General features: G+C 39.1%; 1 protein-coding gene and 1 long non-coding RNA gene across 30 annotated transcripts in view; one reads left to right on the top strand and one right to left on the bottom strand.

Annotated features, from left to right (window-relative positions):
- Positions 1-22,351, bottom strand: part of LOC114461434 (mucin-5AC-like) — a 419,115-nt gene that overhangs the window by 130,968 nt on the left and 265,796 nt on the right. The gene's annotated exons all lie outside the window — the stretch shown is intronic.
- Positions 8,025-9,622, top strand: LOC114461447 (uncharacterized). The gene is made up of 4 exons (XR_003673844.1): positions 8,025-8,196; positions 9,101-9,170; positions 9,302-9,393; positions 9,529-9,622. It is a non-coding gene; the product is annotated as an uncharacterized LOC114461447 (long non-coding RNA).

The raw sequence follows: 22,351 nt of genomic DNA, 5'->3' as shown, positions 1-22,351 counted from the left end.
TACACAAATCAGTGTCACAGCACTCAGCAGATATCAGTGCACCTGAAACACCCAAGTCAAGTTCATATGTTTGAGAGCCTGTGATTGGACACAGAGCTGATGATGCACACGCTTTGTAGAATCGTGGAGGGTCAGATGAACCAAATGCTGTGTCTGCAATTACAAAATAAAAATTGTTTATTTTAATTAAACAGCTTACCTTGTATTCACGAATTAATTCATGTAAATGACAAATATCCAACCTGTGATGGTGGCAGTTACACACATAGTTTCTGTAGAACATGTAACTGTAGTTTCAGTTGAACATGAACCAGTGCAAATTAGACAATCAAGTGCTGCAGCTGTAGTGAGAAAAACATCATTTGAAGATTGTTCAATATTTATAACATTGTTTTTTTTCTCTGGAATAACACAATGTATTACATTCCCAGTTTTTTTTTCTTAGTTTGTAATTCTATCAACTATAATGTTTTTAGCCTTAGAATATTTTGTTTTTTATTTATTTAACAAAACTTTTACAGAAGTAGCACATCATTTTCCCCTCCATTGAATACTGATATAACAAGTCAGGAGGTCTTTTATTCCAGCTGCCATAAGATTGTACAATGGGTCCTGTTAATGTGCACTTTTATGACCATTTCATTCATTTTTTTAGTAACTTTTGAACCTTTTTCTTATTTATGTATTTATGAGTATGAGAATCTCTATCTGTCTGTCTGTCTGTCTGTCTGTCTGTACCCGAAAGATCATCAAATATGGAGATGTTAATTAGATAGACATTCTATTCTAATCTAATCTAATCTAATCTAATCTAATCTATTCTATTCTATTCTATTCTATTCTAATCTAATCTAATCTAATCTAATCTATTCTATTCTATTCTATTCTATTCTATTCTATTCTATTCTAATCTAATCTAATCTAATCTAATCTAATCTATTCTATTCTATTCTATTCTATTCTATTCTATTCTATTCTATTCTATTCTATTCTAATCTAATCTAATCTAATCTAATCTAATCTAATCTAATCTAATCTATTCTATTCTATTCTATTCTATTCTATTCTATTCTATTCTATTCTATTCTAATCTAATCTAATCTAATCTATTCTATTCTATTCTATTCTATTCTAATCTAATCTAATCTAATCTAATCTAATCTAATCTAATCTAATCTAATCTAATCTATTCTATTCTAATCAAGTATGTGTTTTTTATGACAAAGTAGAGAGGCACAATTAAAAACAAAGATGTCATTACAAAAATCCTATAAAGCTAACATTTAACAAAATAAAGTTAAAAAAAAAATACAAAATAAAGTATTTTTAATATTGTAATTACCTTGACTGAAAAATGTCCAGAGGACCGTCACAGAGAGGATTTGCTTCAACATGTTGAATACTGTAAATGAACTAAATAAAGTGTCAACTCACACCTTCATATATATATGCAGCGCTGTCGAAAGCATCTCCTGACATTATTTAGTCTCATTATTAAAGCATGAGTCCTCACACACACCTTGTTTTTAATTTAGAAACATTTGAATATGTTTACTTTACAACGCCCAGTTTTGTTTTTCTGAAGACAATAGCATTACATATCTGAAGACAATAGAAGGAACACTTTGTGCTTAGGTGACATTCCATCAACGTTAGATATGTTTCTTGAGTGATGTTTCAACTGTCCCTCCCAGTAATTAAGTGGATTTAAACGCATCCTGTCTTTAAAAATAAATTCAGCCATGACATTGTGTTTTGAAATGTCAGATTTTATATGAGTTAAACAACATTTTGTTTCTCTCTCCGAATGCTTTCCTTAACATTGGTGCTGCCCATTGGTTGTGTTACTGTTGCTTCATGTGTATTAGGTCTACAGCTCATGAAAATATAAGCAATGATATCTTTTTTTAATATGCATTTCACAGTAATGAATGTTTGTCACAGGCTTGGTAGTTTTGATGATAATTGCCCCACCTGTTCTGGTTGAACTGCCAACATTGGATCCCTATAATTACATTTAATGAAAGTTCATCATCAACAACCGCTTCATACATTATTATTGAGGAACTCAAACACACCCTTTGAATTTATGTATTGTGCTTAACCTTTAAGTCCTCACTACAGATGAGCATACAACAACAATTGCATGGCAACATGTAACACACAATGGTCATGGTTACATGACGTTCAGAAGTAGTTATTCTGAATTAAATCATTTTGAATTAAAGTGTTCATGTTTACATGGTAATATTAATTCCGAATTGAGGTTTACATGAAGTGAGATAGAAACTAATCACCAGTAAATAAAACCCAGTAAAACTCTGGAAAACAATAACCAGGAATAAATATTTGCTCCCTGGTGACGACAGTAGCTCTAACAACAGGTGCAATGATAAACTTGGTGATATTACAGCCTGTGAAGCAGTACTGGGACACATTTACTCTGTCTCTGGGTTTTAGTAACACCTATCTTTGCCAATGGCTATGTGCGTATTAAGTCTGTGTGAATGTCCTCATGTTTATGCTTTTCTCTATCCACTCTTTTTATATATAAATGTATTCTAAAGCTCTTATTAAATAAATAGTTTCAGCTCCAGTCCGGGCGGCCATCTTGAATTGTGTCCTCGTCAGCACATCATTGTGTCAAGTCACGCATGCACAGAATGACCGGAATTAACTTAAAGCAGGTTTAAGTGTTTACAAGATAAAAATACAAAATAAACCAGCCACCTAATTCAGATTTAAGTTTAATTCGGAATTCAATTTGCATCAGGAATGAAGTGTTTACAACCTCAGTTTAAAAAGGAATTAACTTTTATTCTGAATTAAAGATGAATTAAAGATCCCATGTAAACGTGGCCTATGTCCGTCTATTACTCTGTAATATCAGTAATGTTTATGGTTCTATCAAACTTCTCAACACACACATCCATTCATTCATTGTATCAATCGCAGACAGAATGCTGGTCCTTCACAGGGTTTTAATTGTCCTTCAAGGTGTTTGTTATATTTTAGTTTTAGTTTTAGAGCATGAACCTACAGACGAGAAAATCCTCAAGGTGGGGCAGAGGGATGTCAAAGCCTAACCCTGAGCTCAGGGCTTTCCACCACACAGTTTAAGTAATGCAGTTAGTGGATTATTAAAGAGTGTAGTAATAAAGTTTGGTTTTAGTCAGAGGTGACAAAGTACAAATGCTTTGTTACTGTACTTAAGTAGGTTTTTCCTGGTGTCTGTACTTTACTTGAGTACTTTTTTTTCACAAATATCTGTACTTTCTACTCCTTACATTTTAAAAAATGGGCTTGTTACTTTTAAAACCATCGAAGATGATGTCACGACGTAAAAAGACGCAATTAACAACCGCAAAGCTGTTTGTGAAAAGCTTTTCAGCAGCACGACTCATTTTCAGTCCCAAACGTCTCTATTCCACAAACCTGGAGAACATGATTTTCTTCAGGCTAAATGAAAGATTTTGGTAGTTTGTGTTTTTTTTCTGTCAGGCAGGTCCCTTAGTTTTATGGTTAATATTTTCAAGTTTATAAAAATTTGAAACTCAAAGCTGAGTTTTATTGATCATTTGCACTTTTTTTCTTGACACATTGTATTTATAAATTGTATTTCTAATGAGTGCTAAATTCTCCAGGTTTTCATCTGTAACAGATTTAACTTGTTTTCATGTACCAGTTTTCTACAAGTTCTTAAAAAATAAAATAAAAGATATGAACTTTGCTGGTTTAAAAACCCTGTCCTATTAGTGAAGGGACATTTATTTTACTTTTTAATTTTTTTACGTAAGTACATTTAGTAGCATGTACTTTTTGGCTTTTACTCAAATAAGGGAGCAACTGCAATACTTTTACTTTTACCCGAGTCATTTTTTATTCAAGTATCTTTACTTCTAATTGAGTACTGAAGACTAACACTTTTGCCACGTCTGGTCTTAGCATTTCTGTTAGGTTTAGTAAATGTTTTTTTTAGAGACAGTAGTGCATGAACGTATGAGCTTCTAGCCCCCTAATGCTTCATTAGGGGGCTAGAAGAGTTGATGGGCTAATATTTGTTTTTCTTTTCCTGTAATGTCACAATAAAGAAGCTTGACTGTGGCTATGAAACCTGGGCTGACCCCAAAAGCAGACAAAGTCTTCCACAGATACTGGTGTTCAACCCGGTCAAACGCCTTTTTCTGGTCTATAGAAATCAGACCAGTGTTAACACCCAATGAGCTAGAGACTTCCAAAACGTCTCGAATAAAAATGATATTATCACTTATAAGCCTGTCAGGCACACAGTAAGTTTGGCTGCTACAAATGATGGCTTTCATCACTGCTCTCAGTCTAGATGCTAGAACTTTGGACAGGATTTTATAATCTGTGCAGTGTAAGGAGACTGGCCTCCAGTTTTTTTAATTTTTTTTTTTATCTCCTTCAGGTCTCCTTTTTTCGGCAGGAGAGTAATGACTGCTTTTCTGCAGCTCAGAAGCAGCTTTCCTCCCTGCAGGCTGTCATCCAGGACTTCTAGACGGTCTTCACCCAGTAGTGACCAGAAAGTCTTATAAAAATCCACTGATAGCTCATCGAGACCTGGAGCTTTGCCACTTTGTAGACTCATCAGAGCCGAGTGTAGCTCTCCTACGGACAGAGGGGCCACCAGCTTCTGGTTGGCCACCACGCCCACCTGAGGAAGGCCACACTGCGCAAAAAGAGTAAGAATCGAGAATATCCGGTTTTTGATTCTGTCGAGAATACGGACATTTCCGATGCATATCCGGAGTTTTTTAGATATGCCCCATATCTGGTCAAATACGGACCCAATATTCTTCATGAAGACAGTATTTTGTATTAGGATACTAACAGTATTTAGATTTTGTCATATATGTGTTCCGGAAATGTCCTCAGGGTGAAAACACCCAGAATCCCTAAATATCCGGTTTTTGATTCTGTCGAGAATACGGACATTTCCGATGCATATCCGGAGTTTTTTTGATATGCCCCATATGTGGTCAAATACGAACCCAATATTCTTCATGAAGACAGTATATTGTATTAGGATACTAACAGTATTTAGATTTTGTCATATATATGTTCCGGAAATGTCCTCAGGGTGAAAACACCCAGAATCCCTAAATATCCGGTTTTTGATTCTGTCGAGAATACGGACATTTCCGATGCATATCCGGAGTTTTTTTGATATGCCCCATATCTGGTCAAATACGGACCCAATATTCTTCATGAAGACAGTATATTGTATTAGGATACTAACAGTATTTAGATTTTGTCATATATGTGTTCCGGAAATGTCCTCAGGTTGAAAATACCCAGAATCCCTAAATATCCAGTTTTTGATTCCGTCGAGAATACGGACTATTCTGATGCATATCCGGAGTTTTTTTGATATGCCCCATATCTGGTCAAATACGGACCCAATATACTTCATGAAGACAGTATTTTGTATTAGGATACTAACAGTATTTAGATTTTGTCATATATTTGTTCCGGAAATGTCCTCAGGTTGAAAATACCCAGAATCCCTAAATATCCAGTTTTTGATTCCGTCGAGAATACGGACTATTCTGATGCATATCCGGAGTTTTTTGATATGCCCCATATCTGGTCAAATATTCAATTCAGTTCAACTTTCGTCTCAAAGTGCTTAAGTTTTTTACTGTGGTGCTGGGTGACAGAGTAATGCCATCCAGAGACACTATTTACTCTGATAATTTAACTCTGAGGTGTTTTGGACAAAATAAAATCACTTTGGTTTTATCCTGGTTAAGGAGAAAATTACGGCTCATCCAGGATGTGATGTCTATGAAATCTGTGGTTTGAACTACAGTGGTGTGAAAAAGTGTTTCCCCTCTGAACCGTATCAGAATCAGAATCGTTTTAATTGCCAAGTACAGTTAATTCCAAATTATGTGGCTGGTTTATTCCGTTTTTAATTCCAAATTAGATAATTCCTCTTTCTTGTAAACACTTAACTTGGTTAAAGCCGCTTTATTTTAATCTGTATTGTTTTGCGCATGCGCGACTTGCGAAGATGACGCGCTGGTGACGACATAATCTAAGATAGCGACGGCCTGGACTCCAGCCTAGACTATTTGATAAGAGCCTTAAAAGACATGGATATAATGAAAAGAGTGGATGGACAAAGGCATAAGCATGCAGACTTTCACACGGACATACACGGACTTATTAAACACACACGAACCTCGGTAAACGTAACAGGCTTCATCGGACGGCTGGCACTACGACCCCCCGGAGTAAATGCGTCCCAGTACTGCATTCTCAGGCTGTAATATCACCAGTTTATCATTTTACCTGTTATTAGAGCTACTGTCCTTACCAGGGAGCAAATATTTATTCGTGGTGATTGTTTTCAGAGTTTTACTGGGATTTTTACCAGTGATTAGTTCATATCTCCCTTACGCTCCATGGTCCAAACTGAAACCATGTGTTATTGTTGAGCTGATGCTTCAAAACTAAATCAAAATAAAGGTGAAACCAATTCTCGTGTGTGGTCTTCTGTTTCATAGACGACAATAAAATGTTTGTTGTATGTTTTTCCTGATAAACCCCTGTCCCCCTGTCCAGTCCGAGCCTTCCCAACCCCCAGCCCTAAAGCGGAAATATCTAAAGACGAATAAACCTGTTTTCCATGTAAACCTCGTTCGGGAATTACCACTTTAATTCCGAATGATTTAAATCGGAGTAAATAATTCCGAATGCAAAAACATCATGTAATCGTTGCCATTCGGCAAAATCAAAGATAAAGACACACATAAATTATAAAGGCCAAATCATAGATTTCAAAAGTGTATATCTACAGTATTCTTTTAATTAGAAGATATTTTACATTTACAAATCAAATGATCAATTTCTTGTAGTTAGTTAAAGATTAAATTTACTGCTGATTTAAAGCAACACAAATTATGTTAAAGATCTATTAATTGATTTATTATTATTTATTATTTAGGGGTCTATTGTGCCTGCTTTATTTGATTTATTTGGTATCTGTATGTGAGTTGTTTAATGTGTATTAAGTTTAGTATTTAAATTAGAATTATTTGTTAAAAATTTAGATTTTGTGTATTTTTCTTCCAAACTGTCTTTTTAGTTTCAATCTGCCTCAGTTATATCTGATTAGTCTCATTGCTTATGTACATGGTTGTGCTAAAGTCAATCTTTGACTGTCCATGAGAAGCTGCGTTGTTCTTTAGATTATCTTGGAGCCCATTCCATTCTTTGATGCCTGTAAAGGAACATTCTAAGAGCTAAACACAACTGTTTTATGAAGGTGAAGCCACTTTAAGTTTTGACCTTTGATTCTGAATAATATTCAGGTTGTTTTGTGTTATTTATTTCAGAATTCCTTGTAACATTTTCAGTTTCTGCTGGTCTCAGGTAAATAAACTGGTATTGAAAGAATAGAATACTTAGTGTTTCAGTCAGATTGGTATTTGTAAAGATTAATACTGAGCAGAGTTTAGTACTGTTAATGTAAATGATTATAAACTGTAGGGTTAGATACAATAACATTTCATTTATCAGAGGCTTTTATCCAAAGCAATGTTAATACAGTAGGAGTAGGAGGGATTCAAACCTCTGATTATAAGTCAGCTTCATTAACCACTGTTCCTCCACTACAGAGTTGATCAACAGTGGATTCTTTTCTGATACAGCGCTGATATGAAGCTGTACAGACACAGATGACCCAAAAAATAATGCATTCTTTAATTCTAAGTAACTTAAAAGTTACTTTTTCATGTAACTCATTAGTTTTTGGGGTAAGTAATCAAAATAGTAACTGAGTTCATTTGTGAATGAAGTAACTAGTAACAGTAACTAGTTATGTTTTTTCAGTAACTAGAACAACACTGGTTGTGACAGAAGTGTGACTAAGTTCAGAAAAATTATTGTACCAACGTTTTTATTAAGATTTTTTACTTGTTCTTGCAGCTAAAATTCACCAGAATGCAGGAATTTGCATGTCTTTTGTTAAAACATTTCTGGGGGGAGGACCCCCATGACCTTTCCCCTCAATTCTAGGAGAGGCTTTAACATGTAAATGAAAATGCTGTGAGCTATACACATGCAAATCAGGGTAGCAGGGGAACTTCTACTGAGCTTCAGTACAAACCACATCTTCATCGCAGCTGTGGAGTTCAGCTCAGACGTGACCGATGAAGATCAAGGAGGGTAAGTGTTATTATATTAGATTTGTTTTTGGTCAGTGTGACTATTTTTCATGTGTATTAGTGTTTTTTTTCAATGCTAACAAGCATTGGTCTAATCTGAAGTCACATGTTCAAAACATGGTCTGCAAATCTCTCAGTCCATGTGGACTAAACTGTGACTCATTTTTCATTGTTTTCACACAAAACACATTCACTGACCACAGTCAACAACATTCATCAACTCTTTTCTCACTCACTAGTTTTTATTATTAATAATGATGAGTTATTATAATTAGTTCACCACCTGCAAAACACTAAACGTTTACAGCACATTTTTAAAATGCTAACACACTTTGTTCAAAACACATCAGCTAAACGAAATATAATGATTACAGTATTTTGTGTTTTATATAATTGTACCCTATAGATTATTTTTTTGTTTACAGTAATTTTTATATTTTTTTTGTGCAAAGATCTTATTTTGTATTAAAATACTGATGTACCTGACAATGTAATGCTATTTGTTGTTAGTATTTAGTAGTTCAGTGTGCTCAGAGTGACTAGATTAGATTATTTGTTAGTGTTGTGGTTGAATGAGCTTCATTTGAGACGTGTATGAAGTGTTTTGTTGGTGAGAAACACTTTTGGAGATGAGAGTAACTGTTGAGCTGAGATGACTGATGGATATGCAGGCTGTGTTTAGAGTTTTGAACATGTGACTTCAGTTTCAACCAATACTTGTTAGCAATCCGAAAAAAAAAAACTCTAATAGAGTGGAAGGGTCCCAACCCACAGGTTGAGAACCACTTGTGTATTGCATGTCCAAGAATCCATGTACTATGGCTAGATTGTATGTCCAAGCATGTATTTATGTCTCTCCTCTACATTGCACACATTTGATCACCACTGTATTTATATCCATACAGGGCTTGGTCCGTCATACATATACTGTAGAAGCCTCACAGAGCTGCAATGGAAGGTCTAGCCAGAGGACAAGTATGTTTTTGGTCTTTTTCCCTCTGAATTGGCACATTTTGTGAAAATTACAAAACACAGTTAGTTAGATTTTTTTGTAACATGTTTTGCTGAATGATGAGTATCTTCTACCTTCACCACCACCACCACAGATTCTGTTCTGATCACAATGAAAAAGTGACCATGGCTGTGATGGGGGCCATTTAAGATGCTGAGCCACACTGGGGCACAAGCCAAGTTAGAAGTAAGTCTGATCACGTTCATCTGGGGACCTAATTTAATGTATTTGAGTGATCATTAGCCTTTTCAGATGCCTTAAAATAATACATTTAGTATGAATTCATGACATAGTATTTGTGTTGTCATTTTCATTCACTAGGAGCCTGCAACATGGCTTTAGAATCCTACGAGGCCAGTGAGGAGCAGGACCTGAATGGGACCAAGGAGGATGTAAAGAGTAGGAAGACTCTTACCACCAGGAGAGATCCAGTGTTATTGCCGTGCTCCATACTGCTGCATTTATTGATCATGGTATTTATCAATCACCTGTAAACAAAGTGTATACAGGCTATTTCTAAAGTGACTCTTTAAGACATTTTAGTTGCCTGCGACAAGCTGTTGAGCTAAGGTTAATGCATCAATAAACCAATTGGAACAACAATTAATATCAGCAATGGATTTGTTTCTGTTATCATTTATTGTCATAATTTTTTTTTTTTTTTTTTTTTTTTTTTTTTTTTTTTTTTTTTTTTTTTACTTGTCTGCACATTCTGTCGAAGGTTAACACTACAAGAAGTGCAATCTTTTAACAGCAATGCATATTTTGTTATTGCAATTAAATAAATTTATTTATTTCATTGCATAATTGTGACCATCACCAGCCCTCCCTAGGGAAGGGTAAGAAATACTTTATTAAAGGGAGGATGTAAAAAAAGAGAGGGCAGTGTTACACCAAGGTGAGGGGTTGGAGAGGGGTGGGGAAGTTAACAGGGAAGAGGAATACAAGATAGGAAATGGAATGGGTGGGGAGTAGTCGATAGATTTCAAGTGGTGCGATGTGAAATTGTGGTTGTGTATATTGTGCTTATTGTTGAGTTATCAAGCCAGTTTGGTGACCAGTGTGCGGCTTAGGAATAATGGTGGTGGCTGTGAGCAGAGGAAGAAGTGAGTGGAAATTCCATAAAACAGGTATTTGGGAACAACGTGTCTGTGGTTGAGCCCAGTATGAGTGTTATCCCACAGCCCAAGGCCAGTGCATCCATGACAAATGTATTTCCAAGAACCGCCACTGCAAAACCCATGAGCCGCCCTTAAATTATTCTTATTGTCATAATTTAAGAACCCATAATTGTTTTGTTACATTGTGTTAGCCAAGAAATGTATCGGATTAAATATTTAAAGTGGGTCTTGTGTTCAGGTTAGGACAGCTGAAATAAAAATGGTCAGGATACTGACCTCTCTTCCCATTTGTCACACAGCTTTTCAAGGAATGGGTCAAAGTGGGACAGAGGATCCTCTCTCCAGAAGAAAAAAACTGTTTATAAATCTGCCTCTACCAAAGTGGCGAGCAACACAACTGTCAGAGATGATGGAAACCTGCCAGAAAGCACTGGGCAATAACAGAAAAAAAAGTGTTGAGCCAAGATCCACTCACTTATGCACAGACTCTGGACACTTTTCAAAAAGGCTCCGCCCTAATTCAGATAAAACATCTATCTATCTGCATGTGAGTGAGGTGGAAGAAGACTCAGATAGAGATGTTTAAAATTTTGTTTGTGTGATATATGTGTGTGTGTGTTTCTTTTTCTAACTCATTCTAATTTTATTGTGATAGAATAAAATGTTATGTGCACTAAGTGATTTTTGTTTTTAATATTTATCTTGATAGTCTCTATCTTCAAAGTAGATCTGCCATTTTTGATGAGACAATTGGTACAGAGGTGAAAAAGGTTTAAGTGGACCCAGTATAGAGTTAGGGACACTGCATTTAACTGTCCTGGGTATGGTGAGTCACCCTATGGGCCATGAATTGTATATCGTACTTCGGATATGACCGGGGAGAGTATCGGTGCAGTATTCGGAATCAAAATACTAGTGGTGTTCGGACTTCGGATATGACCGGGGAGAGTATCGGTGCAGTATTCGGAATCAAAATACTAGTGGTGTTCGGACTTCGGATATGACCGGGGAGAGTATCGGTGCAGTATTCGGAATCAAAATACTAGTGGTGTTCGGACTTCGGATATGACCGGGGAGAGTATCGGTGCAGTATTCGGAATCAAAATACTAGTGGTGTTCGGACTTCGGATATGACCGGGGAGAGTATCGGTGCAGTATTCGGAATCAAAATACTAGTGGTGTTCGGACTTCGGATATGACCGGGGAGAGTATCGGTGCAGTATTCGGAATCAAAATACTAGTGGTGTTCGGACTTCGGATATGACCGGGCAGAGTATCGGTGCAGTATTCGGAATCAAAATACTAGTGGTGTTCGGACTTCGGATATGACCGGGGAGAGTATCGGTGCAGTATTCGGAATCAAAATACTAGTGGTGTTCGGACTTCGGATATGACCGGGGAGAGTATCGGTGCAGTATTCGGAATCAAAATACTAGTGGTGTTCGGACTTCGTATATGACCGGGGAGAGTATCGGTGCAGTATTCGGAATCAAAATACTAGTGGTGTTCGGACTTCGGATATGACCGGGGAGAGTATCGGTGCAGTATTCGGAATCAAATTACTAGTGGTGTTCGGACTTCGGATATGACCGGGGAGAGTATCGGTGCAGTATTCGGAATCAAAATACTAGTGGTGTTCGGACTTCGGATATGACCGGGGAGAGTATCGGTGCAGTATTCGGAATCAAAATACTAGTGGTGTTCGGACTTCGGATATGACCGGGGAGAGTATCGGTGCAGTATTCGGAATCAAAATACTAGTGGTGTTCGGACTTCGGATATGACCGGGGAGAGTATCGGTGCAGTATTCGGAATCAAAATACTAGTGGTGTTCGGACTTCGGATATGACCGGGGAGAGTATCCGGGAAGAATTGAACTCCGGGATATGGCAAGTATAAAAGTGTTCCCATATCCGGAGTTTGACATGCTCCGAACATGACATCGACTTCAACTGCTGTTCGGAGAGTATCCCAGGTGGATATCACCGTATTTGACTCATATCTTGGAATATTCGGGGTTCGATTCTTGGGCTTTTTGCGCAGTGCCAGAGAGATTGTTCTGTAAGTTTACTCTTAAACAGGTCTCTATAAAAACTATAGAGTCGTTGCCATTCCTTAGAGAATGAAATATTTTTTTCTATCCATTTTTCTTTTCAAGACCAAAAAACAATTTTGAAGGAGCATCCATTTGTGAAACATTCATAAACCTGTACCGGACCAGTGCACCCTGAGCTGCTGTGCCCAGTAGGCTGGCCAAAGCCGACTTTTTGGATTTGAGGGTGTCAAAATACCCTGCTAACAGCTGCAAAGCCTCCACCTGAACCTCCAAATCCTTCATTGATGTTTTCAACTCTCTTGTAACATTGCGATTGTACTGCTGGCAAAGCTGTTTAGTTTGAACTTTTCCAATGTCCCATCACTGTTGGAGTGAGTTAAAATCAGGTTTACAGCTCAACATGCTTCTACAGCTTTCCTAAAAACAGCGTCATGGGACAGTGAGGCATTAAAATTCCAAAATCAACTGCCCAAATGTATGTTTTTAATAAAAACTGAGGAAGACACAAGACAGTGGTCACTAAAACCTACAAGACTCACTACAACATTATTAAAAATGTTGAGTTGATGTTTAAAACAATAGATACAATCTAATCGCCATTGAAAGAGTGTTATTTTTACAAAGTGTCCATGTTTCTGGGCACAGTGAAAAATCCTCCATACATCCACAAAAAATACACCTCAATCAGATGTTTGAGGCGTTGTGCAGAGGTGGGGTGTGGCTCAGGGTGATTCCTGTCAAAGAAAGCATCTATAGTGCAATTAAAATCCCCAGCCAGGAAAACATAGTCCTCTGTGGCGACTTTTTCAAGTCCTTTAAATAAAATCTCCAAAACTTTTATCCCATCTGCCCCTTTACATGGTGCATAAATATTAAAAAAGATCAGGGACACCTTCTCAAACATGGCTTTCACTTTTATTAAGTGTCCCTCTACCATCTCCTCCACTTCCAAAGACGAAGGTAAAAATGTATTGGAAAATAACCATTCATAACGATTCATATTTAAGGTGGCAATAGAAAACTCACACATAGATGGGGCGACCGGGGCTCAGGTTGATTGAGAGGCTGGGGGTTCTTTTTTTTTTTTTTTAATTCTCTTGTCTGCACATGCTGTAAAAGGTCAACACTACAGTGCAATCATTACGAGACAGCAATGCATGTTTTGTTATTGCAAAAAAATAAATTGATTTATTTTATTGCTTATTTGTGACCATCACCAGCCCTCCCTAAGAATCAGAATCAGAATCAGAAATGTTTTATTTGCCATGTACAGTTTTGAGGACAGTACAAGGAATTTGACTTGGTGGTTGGTGCACAAAACAAGCTACAAAAAGAAATAAAAGAAATAAAAACAAAAACAACAAAGAACAACCCAGCAACAATAATAATAATAATAATGATAAATATAAAGGATGAGGGATAAATAAAGGATAGATAGAGAATAAAGGATAAATAGGATAAATATAAATATAAATATATATATACAGTGCAGCAGGTATCAAGCTGGTGGAGGTGGTGATTGGGTGGGGGGGGGGGGGTTCAGTGGGTGACTTGGGGTGTGTTCATGTGGATGGTGGCAGAGGGAAAGAAGCTGTTTTTGTGTCTGGAGGTTCTGGTCCTGATGGACCGAAACCTCCTACCAGAAGGGAGAGATTGAAACAGTTTATGACCGGGGTGGGAGGGGTCGGCCACAATCTTTCCTGCACGCCTCAAAATCCTGGAGGCGTACAGGTCCTGGAGGGAGGGCAGATTGCAGCCGATGACCTTCTCTGCAGAGTGGATGATACGCTGCAGTCTGGCCTTGTCCTTGGCCGTAGCTGCAGCGTACCAGATGGTGATGGAGGAGCAGAGGATGGACTGGATGATGGAGCTGTAGAAGTTCACCATCATCTTTGTTGGCAGACTGAACTTCTTCAGCTGCCGCAAAAAGTACATCCTCTGCTGAGCTTTTTTGATAAGGGAGCTGATGTTCAGCTCCCACTTGAGGTCCTGAGTGATGATGGTCCCCAGGAAGCAGAAGTACTCTACAGAGCTCACTGTAGAGTCTCCCAGGGTGAGGGGGGTGAGGGGGGCTGGGTTCTTCCTGAAGTCTGCTATCATCTCCACTGTCTTTAAAGCATTGAGCTCCAGGTTGTTCTGGCTGCACCAGGACACCAGCCGGTCTGTCTCCCACCTGTAGTCGGACTCGTCTCCATCAGCGATGAGACCGATGATGGTCGTGTCGTCTGCAAACTTCAGGAGTTTGACCGACTGGTGAGAGGAGGTGCAGCTGTTGGTGTACAGGGAGAAGAGCAGAGGAGAAAGAACACAGCCCTGAGGAGATCCAGTGCTGATGGTCCGGGGAGCAGAGATGGTTTTTCCCAGCTTCACGTGCTGCTTCCTGTCAGACAGGAAGTCTGTGATCCACCTGCAGGTGGAGTCTGGCACGTTCAGCTGGGAAAGCTTGTCCTGAAGGAGAGCTGGGATTATTGTATTAAAAGCAGAGCTGAAGTCCACAAACAGGATCCTGGCGTAGGAGCCTGGGGAGTCCAGGTGCTGGAGGATGAAGTGGAGAGCCAGGTTTACAGCATCGTCTACTGACCTGTTGGATCTATAGGCAAACTGCAGGGGGTCCAGGTGGGGGTCGGTGATGTCCTTGATGTGGGAGAGCATGAGGCGTTCAAAGGACTTCATGACCACAGATGTCAGAGCGATGGGTCTGTAGTCATTAAGTCCTGTGATCCTCAGCTTTTTAGGGACAGGAACGATGGTGGAGGCCTTAAAACAGGCTGGTACGGTGCATGTCTCCAGTGAGGTGTTAAAAATGTCTGTGAACACTGGAGACAGCTGATCAGCACAGTGCTTTAAGGTAGAGGGAGAGACAGAGTCCGGTCCACAAGCCTTACGGGGGTTTTGTCTCCTGAAAAGTCTATTCACATCTCTCTCTTTGATGGAGAAAGGTGTCTCTGTAGGAGGGGGGGAGGAGGGGGGGAAGATAGGGGAGAGAGCCTCTGTAGGCAGCTGGGGTGAAACTGTAGCTTTGATGTGGGGGGTGAAGGTGTTGGAGTGAGGCTGGTCAGAGGTGTGAGGGGGGTTGGAGTCAGGTCTGTCCCATTGTCTGTCAAATCTACAATAGAACTCATTCAGACTGTTGGCCAGGCAGAGGTCGTTAGCAGCAGCAGGGGCTCTGGGCTTGTAGTTTGTAATTTGCCTGAGCCCTCTCCAGACAGAAGCCGAGTCATTTGCAGAGAACTGATATTGTAGCTTCTCTGAGTACAAACGTTTGGCTTTTCTCACCTCCTTTTCAAACGTGTACTTCGACTCTCTGTACCTGGCTCTGTCTCCACTCCTGAAAGCGACCTCTTTGTCTGTCCTCAGCCCTCTGAGCTTAGCTGTGAACCAGGGTTTGTCATTGTTATAACTCACCCTGGTCTTTGATGGAATGCAGCTGTCCTCACAGAAGAAGAAGAAGGGTACTGCTGGTAAAGCTTTTATTAGAGGGACAATATAAAAAGGTAGAGCAGTGTTACACCTAAGTGGAGAGGGAGGGGAAAGGGAGCAGGGAGGAGAGACTCAAGGTAGGAAATAGAAAGGGTGGGGAGAATAGATTGTTTTACAGTGAGGGTGAGATGTGAAGTTGTAGAATATATTGTGCTTAGTATGTTGTGTAATCAAGACAGTATAGTGACAAGTGTGAAGCTTAGATATAATGGTGGTGGCTGTGAACAGGGGGAATGAGCGAGTGGTAATACCTAAAGCAGGTATTTGGGATTAACGTGTCTAAAGTTAAGTCCAGTATGAGTTTTATCCCACATCCCAAGGCGTGCCAGTGCATTGTAGACCAGTATATGTGCAAAAACCGCTACCGCAAACCCAGGAACTGCCCCCGGCCCGTAGATGCAGCCAGGCCAGCAGAAAGAGTGGGGGCCAGGGAGCCCCAGGCAACCCCCCGAAGGCCGAACAACCCACCAGATGCCCCCAAGATCCCAGGCTGAGAGACAGCCACCGCCCCCCACACACACACATCCGTGGAAGCTCCAATCAGCCAAGCACCCAGCGCATCCCACCACCGACCCCAACCCCCAACCCCAAGGCCCCCCGCCAACATCCCGCCCCCCCCCCACCCACCCACACCCAAGCACCCAACCCCCGAGGGGAGGGCCTAGAGAGCCCTCCACCCTCCACCCCAGCAGCGGAGCCAAGGCCCACACCCAGCAGACGGCCAGAGCCGCGCTGAACGGTCTAGCTCTGAAGTAGCTCGGGCGCCAACCCCAGCGCCAAAAAACCCTCCGTGCTCTTGGTGGAAAAGCCCTATGTGGGATGTTGAGCAAGACCCCGAACTGCTACCCAGGCGCTGCAAAAATGGCTGCCCACTGCTCCTCAGGGATGGGTTAAATGCAGAGGACAAATTCCATGTATGTAATAACATTACATGGCCAATTAAAGGCGAAAGCCCTGATCTTTAATCTTGAATCTTTTTAATCTTAGATGGAATTAGATTAAAAAAAAAAAAAAAAACAAGGAAGAGAAACAGAGAAGAGAAGAACAAACCTAATCATTATTTTCTAACTGATTTGCTCTAGTGATCATTTTTTGTTGTCTGTAAATTTCTTGTTCTGTTAAAACACCCTCAACGTCTGTACTGTCTGTTTTTTTGATCAGTGACCTCACAGACCTGACAAACAAACGTAAATCTGAAAAATGCGCTTTAAAATTTATTAATCTGAGGCCTTTTGTAAATTGTAAAAATGTTTTCATCTCTACTGCTGTTCAGTTTGTGACATGCTCATTTTACTATCATTTTCTGATACCTTCTGATCATTTCTTACAGTGACTTTAATTACTTTTGCTGTATTTCTCTCAGACAAGGTTGACTTTGTCTTTTGAGCAAGCCTCATAAAATCCTCATTCTCCTTTTCCTCCTTAAAGTCCAGGACATGGTGAGAGACATTGGGAGATCCTCATTTGCCTTCGCACTTATTGAGACATTCTGGGCACCAGTCCCGGAGGAACCAGACCCTTCCTTCTCCAAACCAAGCACCAAAACCCCCTGAACCACACCAGAGGCTTTCGCCTCACCTTTACCTGCAGTGGCCTTGCCGCGCTCCAACCCGCGGAGCGGCGCCACTGCTGGGACCGCCACCGGCTCCGGACCACGCATGGCACGAAGCGCGAAACCGACACCAAAGCTGGCTCCATGCCCGAAATTAACGCTGAAACCGGCACCAAGCCCGCCGCCACCAGAACCGAAGCTGACTCCGAAACCAGAGCCGGCACCGACCCACCAAAAACGAGGTCGGAGCCGGACCGGACCTCGAACCCAGAGCTGACGCAGGGGCATCCTGTCTCCGCCACCCCTCCGGACAGGATCGGATCAGATGACCCTCCATACCACAATCAAAGCACTTAATTGTGCCAGGCATAGCATAAACCATGTAGTTATATCCTTTGATATTAAAATGAAAGGACAGATTTAAACTAGAAGGTTGTCCTTTAAAACCATGTAGACTTGTCTACGGTGACACACAACATGTTTCAGTAAAGGTGACTTTGATCCTAACAAAATCATTTTTATAAGCGACATAATTTGATCATAACGTGACAGCTCCTTATTCAAAGCTTCATTCTTCACAAATGGGGGGAAATTGGATATTACGACCTTTTTTGCAGGGTTAAGCAGCGGGAGGACAGGTGTAAAAGTGTCGCTTATCACTACTCTTCCTTCCACAACCTTATTTACTTTGACTGTGGCATCTAAAAAGATGACGACGGCTCCATTCGTTGTCGTAATCAACGACTTTTCCCACTGCCAAACTGGCGTCCTCCACAGAACAGTTGACAGCCGGAACCGGCCTGATGGCATGACTGTGTGTCAGTCTGTCAAACCGGCCCTCAGCCTCAATCACTGGCATAATGCCCACAGACACACCCCAAAAGTACCCTAACTCCTCACCACTGACGACACAACACTTAAAAACAAAAAATCACAACAAAATCACTCCCACATTCACCTTCCTGTAGAGAGAGAGAGAGAGAAAGGAAAATTAACAAATGAATGCACTAAAAATATGGGGTTTATTTTTAGTTAAAAATGATAATCATTATAATGATGATGAGAATGACCTTGATTAAAAGATGAACTGAAAATACAAGGTGTGTTAACGCTTGCTTATTTATTTATTTATTTCAAAGGAATTAATTACAAAAAATGATGAAAGTGAAAAAACTAATTTCAACAAAAATCTCTTTAAAATAAAACAGTAAATTTCAATTTAACACACCTATGACTCATTCCATCATTATGCTTGATAGTAGTTTTTTCATAGTATTCTAAGCAAAAATGTTGTAATCGGACACAAGGGGACTTGGATTTAGAAATAAGGGGCCAAAAAAAGTTTGAGATTCAATCAGGATAAATGGTCACAGGTGGAGCTCTCACCTGCCTCTCAAAACTGAATTAATACCAAAACGAAAGAAATAAGTCAACTCCAGACATGTTGAACATTGTTAGTGAGAGAGGCAGACAGAGGTGGCAAAAATCCTTGAATAAAAATTACTCTGGTAAAAAAAAAAAAGTATGGAAGTTGCTCCCTTACTTGAGTAAAAGTAAAAAAGTACATGCAACTAAATGTACTTAAGTAAAAAGTAAAACTAATGTCCCTTCAATAATAAGACAGGATTTTTAAACCAGCTATTTCCATATCTTTTATTTTTTAAGTTTACATTAAATATGTGACCTTTGAACACCTGGAGAAGTTAGCACTCATTATAGATACAATTGTAAATAAAATGTGTCAAGAAAAAACACAAAAATAAATCAATAAAAATCAAAAAAAGCACCTTTGAGTTTAACATTTTAAAGAACTTGTAGAAAACTGGTACATGGAAATAAATTAAATCTGTTACTCTTTATGAACACCCAGAACATTTAGCACTAATTATAGATATAAGAAGAAATTGTAAATAAAATGTTTTTTTAAAAAAATGCAAATACTCGATTAAACAGAGCAGCTTTCAGTTTAACATTTTAAAAAACTTGAAAATGTTAACCATACTACCAACATTTTACATCATGACGTCACCTTCAAAGCGGGGTTGGGGTCAATATAATTTTTCTGTTACAATTACGTCTTCAAATATCCATGTTCAATTACAATTCAATTATGATTATGCTGACCAGCATTTTTTTTTTTTTTTATTATAATGAAATTATGTTTATTTTTTCCCGCTGAAAGTCAATTACAATTACACTCTCAATTATTGAATGTCTTAAACATGTCTTAAAGGGGACATATCAGGGTTTTAAATCCTTCCTTTTTACATATAAATCATACAGTTGTGGTCTATATAAAGCAGAACTGCAATGCTTGGGTCTGAATTCCTCATTATTATAGCTCCACCCCTTTTCTACCCCTTTTCTGATGTGCTTCTGAGAGCAACTCGTTTTGGTGCTGTCTCTTTAAATGCAAATGAGACACTCCATACCCTGCCCCCTCTTCAGGTGACACTCGGTTCAACTCCACCCTGCTCGGCCATTTTTGTTGTTTGATAGAAGAGATACGGCTATGTAGCGGTGCAGAAAAAGTTTATTCACACGTTATTTACACAATATCAACAACGTTAGACTTGTCCATCCAGCCTTACATGTTCCAGCCAGAGTCTGACCCAGTGGAGCGAGATGAAAATGAAGATGATGAACCTGCAGAACACTAACAAGTGAGCTAACACAAGCACCGAGCTAACGCGAGCGCCAAGCTAACGTCACGAAATGCATTTTAATACAGTCTTTTCAAAGACAAAAACGTCAAAATGAAATGACTAATGAAAACTTTAGACTTAAATTAAATCACGTAGGCCATATCATCAAGGATCTAAAACGAGCACACAGCGCTAACATATGGAGACGGTGCAACTGCTAATGCTAACAAAACAATGACAGGGATGTCTTATCATCACACTTTTTAGCGTTATTTACAGCTTATTGAAGTGCTCTGTTCATTGTCTCCAAAGATAGAAGGAATTGAACCCTCAATCAGACAAAGTCTTTCTGTAAATCCTTCTTTATACTGGTGGAGGTTGATGAAGCAGTCATCATTGAAGTGCTTCACACACACAAAAATGACCTTACCCACAGATGTGGTACATTTCTATAAAAAATAAAACTCAACCAGACACTTTGAAAAGGTTCTGATGCTGGGAGACGGTGTAATGAAGCGTGTGGGTTACTACATCCAACAACCCAACATTTAGACTTATCCTCTCGTAACTTCTGCATCCTGGAGCTTGGACTACAAAATAAAAGCCAGAAATAAAAATGGTGGATTGCTCAAAGTGTTGGACCTGGAGTTGATGAACTAATTTGGCAGTTCTGCTGCAAATACTGTGATGTAATAGTTCAAAAAACGTAATAGAGAATAGAAAAATCTAAACAGATTGAAAAATATGAGCAAAACAGAATATAAAGATATCAATGGAGCACCTGAAGAGACTAATTAGATTTTTTCTGTACTTCTAAGCACTAAATATACAACAAAATGCATTTAAGGGCTAAAAAAGTGGATTTAGCATGATATGTCCCCTTTAAATCAGCTGTAAAACACACTGTAACAATTATCTGTCATCAAATGTGTATACCCCTTGATTTATCTTTTAAATAATTATCTTCATAACATAGCTCATAACAGCCAATCCATGATAAAAAAAAAAAAAAAACACTGCCCTTTACGAGGTACCGCACACTATGATTCATGCTGAAAAACTGTAATACCTTCTACCTGTATGGGTGTGAAGATTCGTGAGGTGTTATTCACCATGGCATGTGAGGAATGCACAACTATAGAATGCAACAACCGACCCTGATTAACATGTATAGGGAGACTTAATTAAAATCCTTGTTAAAGAGACCTTGTTGGTCACACATGTATTTTGTAGACAGGGCCGAGAGCAGTGAGTGCTATCTCATATGTGTAAGCCATAAAGTTTTAATTGAATTTTCATGCCAATTACAATTACAAAGTCAATTATCTAAACTCAATTACAATTCAGTTACAATTACAACAGAAACACATTTTTTCAATTATAATTAAGGCTTAATTGTAATCAATGATCAATTACGCAATTATAATTGACCCCAACCCTGCTTCGATGGTCTTAAAAGTAACAAGCTAATTTTTTTTTAAATGTAAGGAGTAGAAAGTACAGATTGGTTTCAGAAAAGTAAGGAGTAAAAGTGAAAAGTCACTAAGAAAATAAATAAAGCTCCAGATACCAGAAAAACTACTTAAGTACAGTAACAAAATATTTGTACTTCGACCGTAGCTCAGGTGGTAGTGGGTCGTCTTCTGATCGAGTGGTTGGGGGTTCGATCCCAGTACCTGACTATGTGTCGAAGTGTCCTTGGGTAAGACACTGAACCCTAAGTTGCTCCCAGTGGTCGACTAGTGCCTTGCATGGCAGTCCTGTCCCACTGGTGTGTGAATGTGAGAGTGATTGGGTGAATGAGCTGATATGTAAAGCGCTTTGAGACTGTTTCAGTGGTGATAAAGCTCTATATAAAATCAAGTCCATTTACCATTTTACCATTTTTACTTTGTTACGAGTTGTCACCTCTGGAGAGAGGCACGTGCATCTTCCTTTCGCAACCATCGCAAAATTAAAATAAATAAATAAAATAGGGCATATTAGCTTTTTTGAAGCTCCTAATTCAATTATATTACTGCCAAAAAAATAATATGACACTCTGTGATAAACGCACAATCACACATATATTTTATTTACAATTTTTTTTTTTTTTTTTTTTCCCCTATTTAGGTAAAATGGTTCAGTCCACCTGGTCCGTGAGAGGCTACAGATGCTATGCTAACTCTTCACACACAGCGAGTGGAGGCGATAACGGAGGATGTTTCAAAATTTTTGGTGGAGAAAAAGAAAAGAGAAAAAGCCCAGACAGGAGAAAGAAGCAAGCAGCAGACAGTGTGTCACCCACTTC

Source organism: Gouania willdenowi, chromosome 4 (genome assembly GCF_900634775.1).
Source record: "Gouania willdenowi chromosome 4, fGouWil2.1, whole genome shotgun sequence".
NCBI lineage: Eukaryota > Metazoa > Chordata > Actinopteri > Blenniiformes > Gobiesocidae > Gouania > Gouania willdenowi.
Note: the sequence above shows the minus strand (reverse complement) of the source record. Positions and strands in the feature narration are given on the sequence as shown.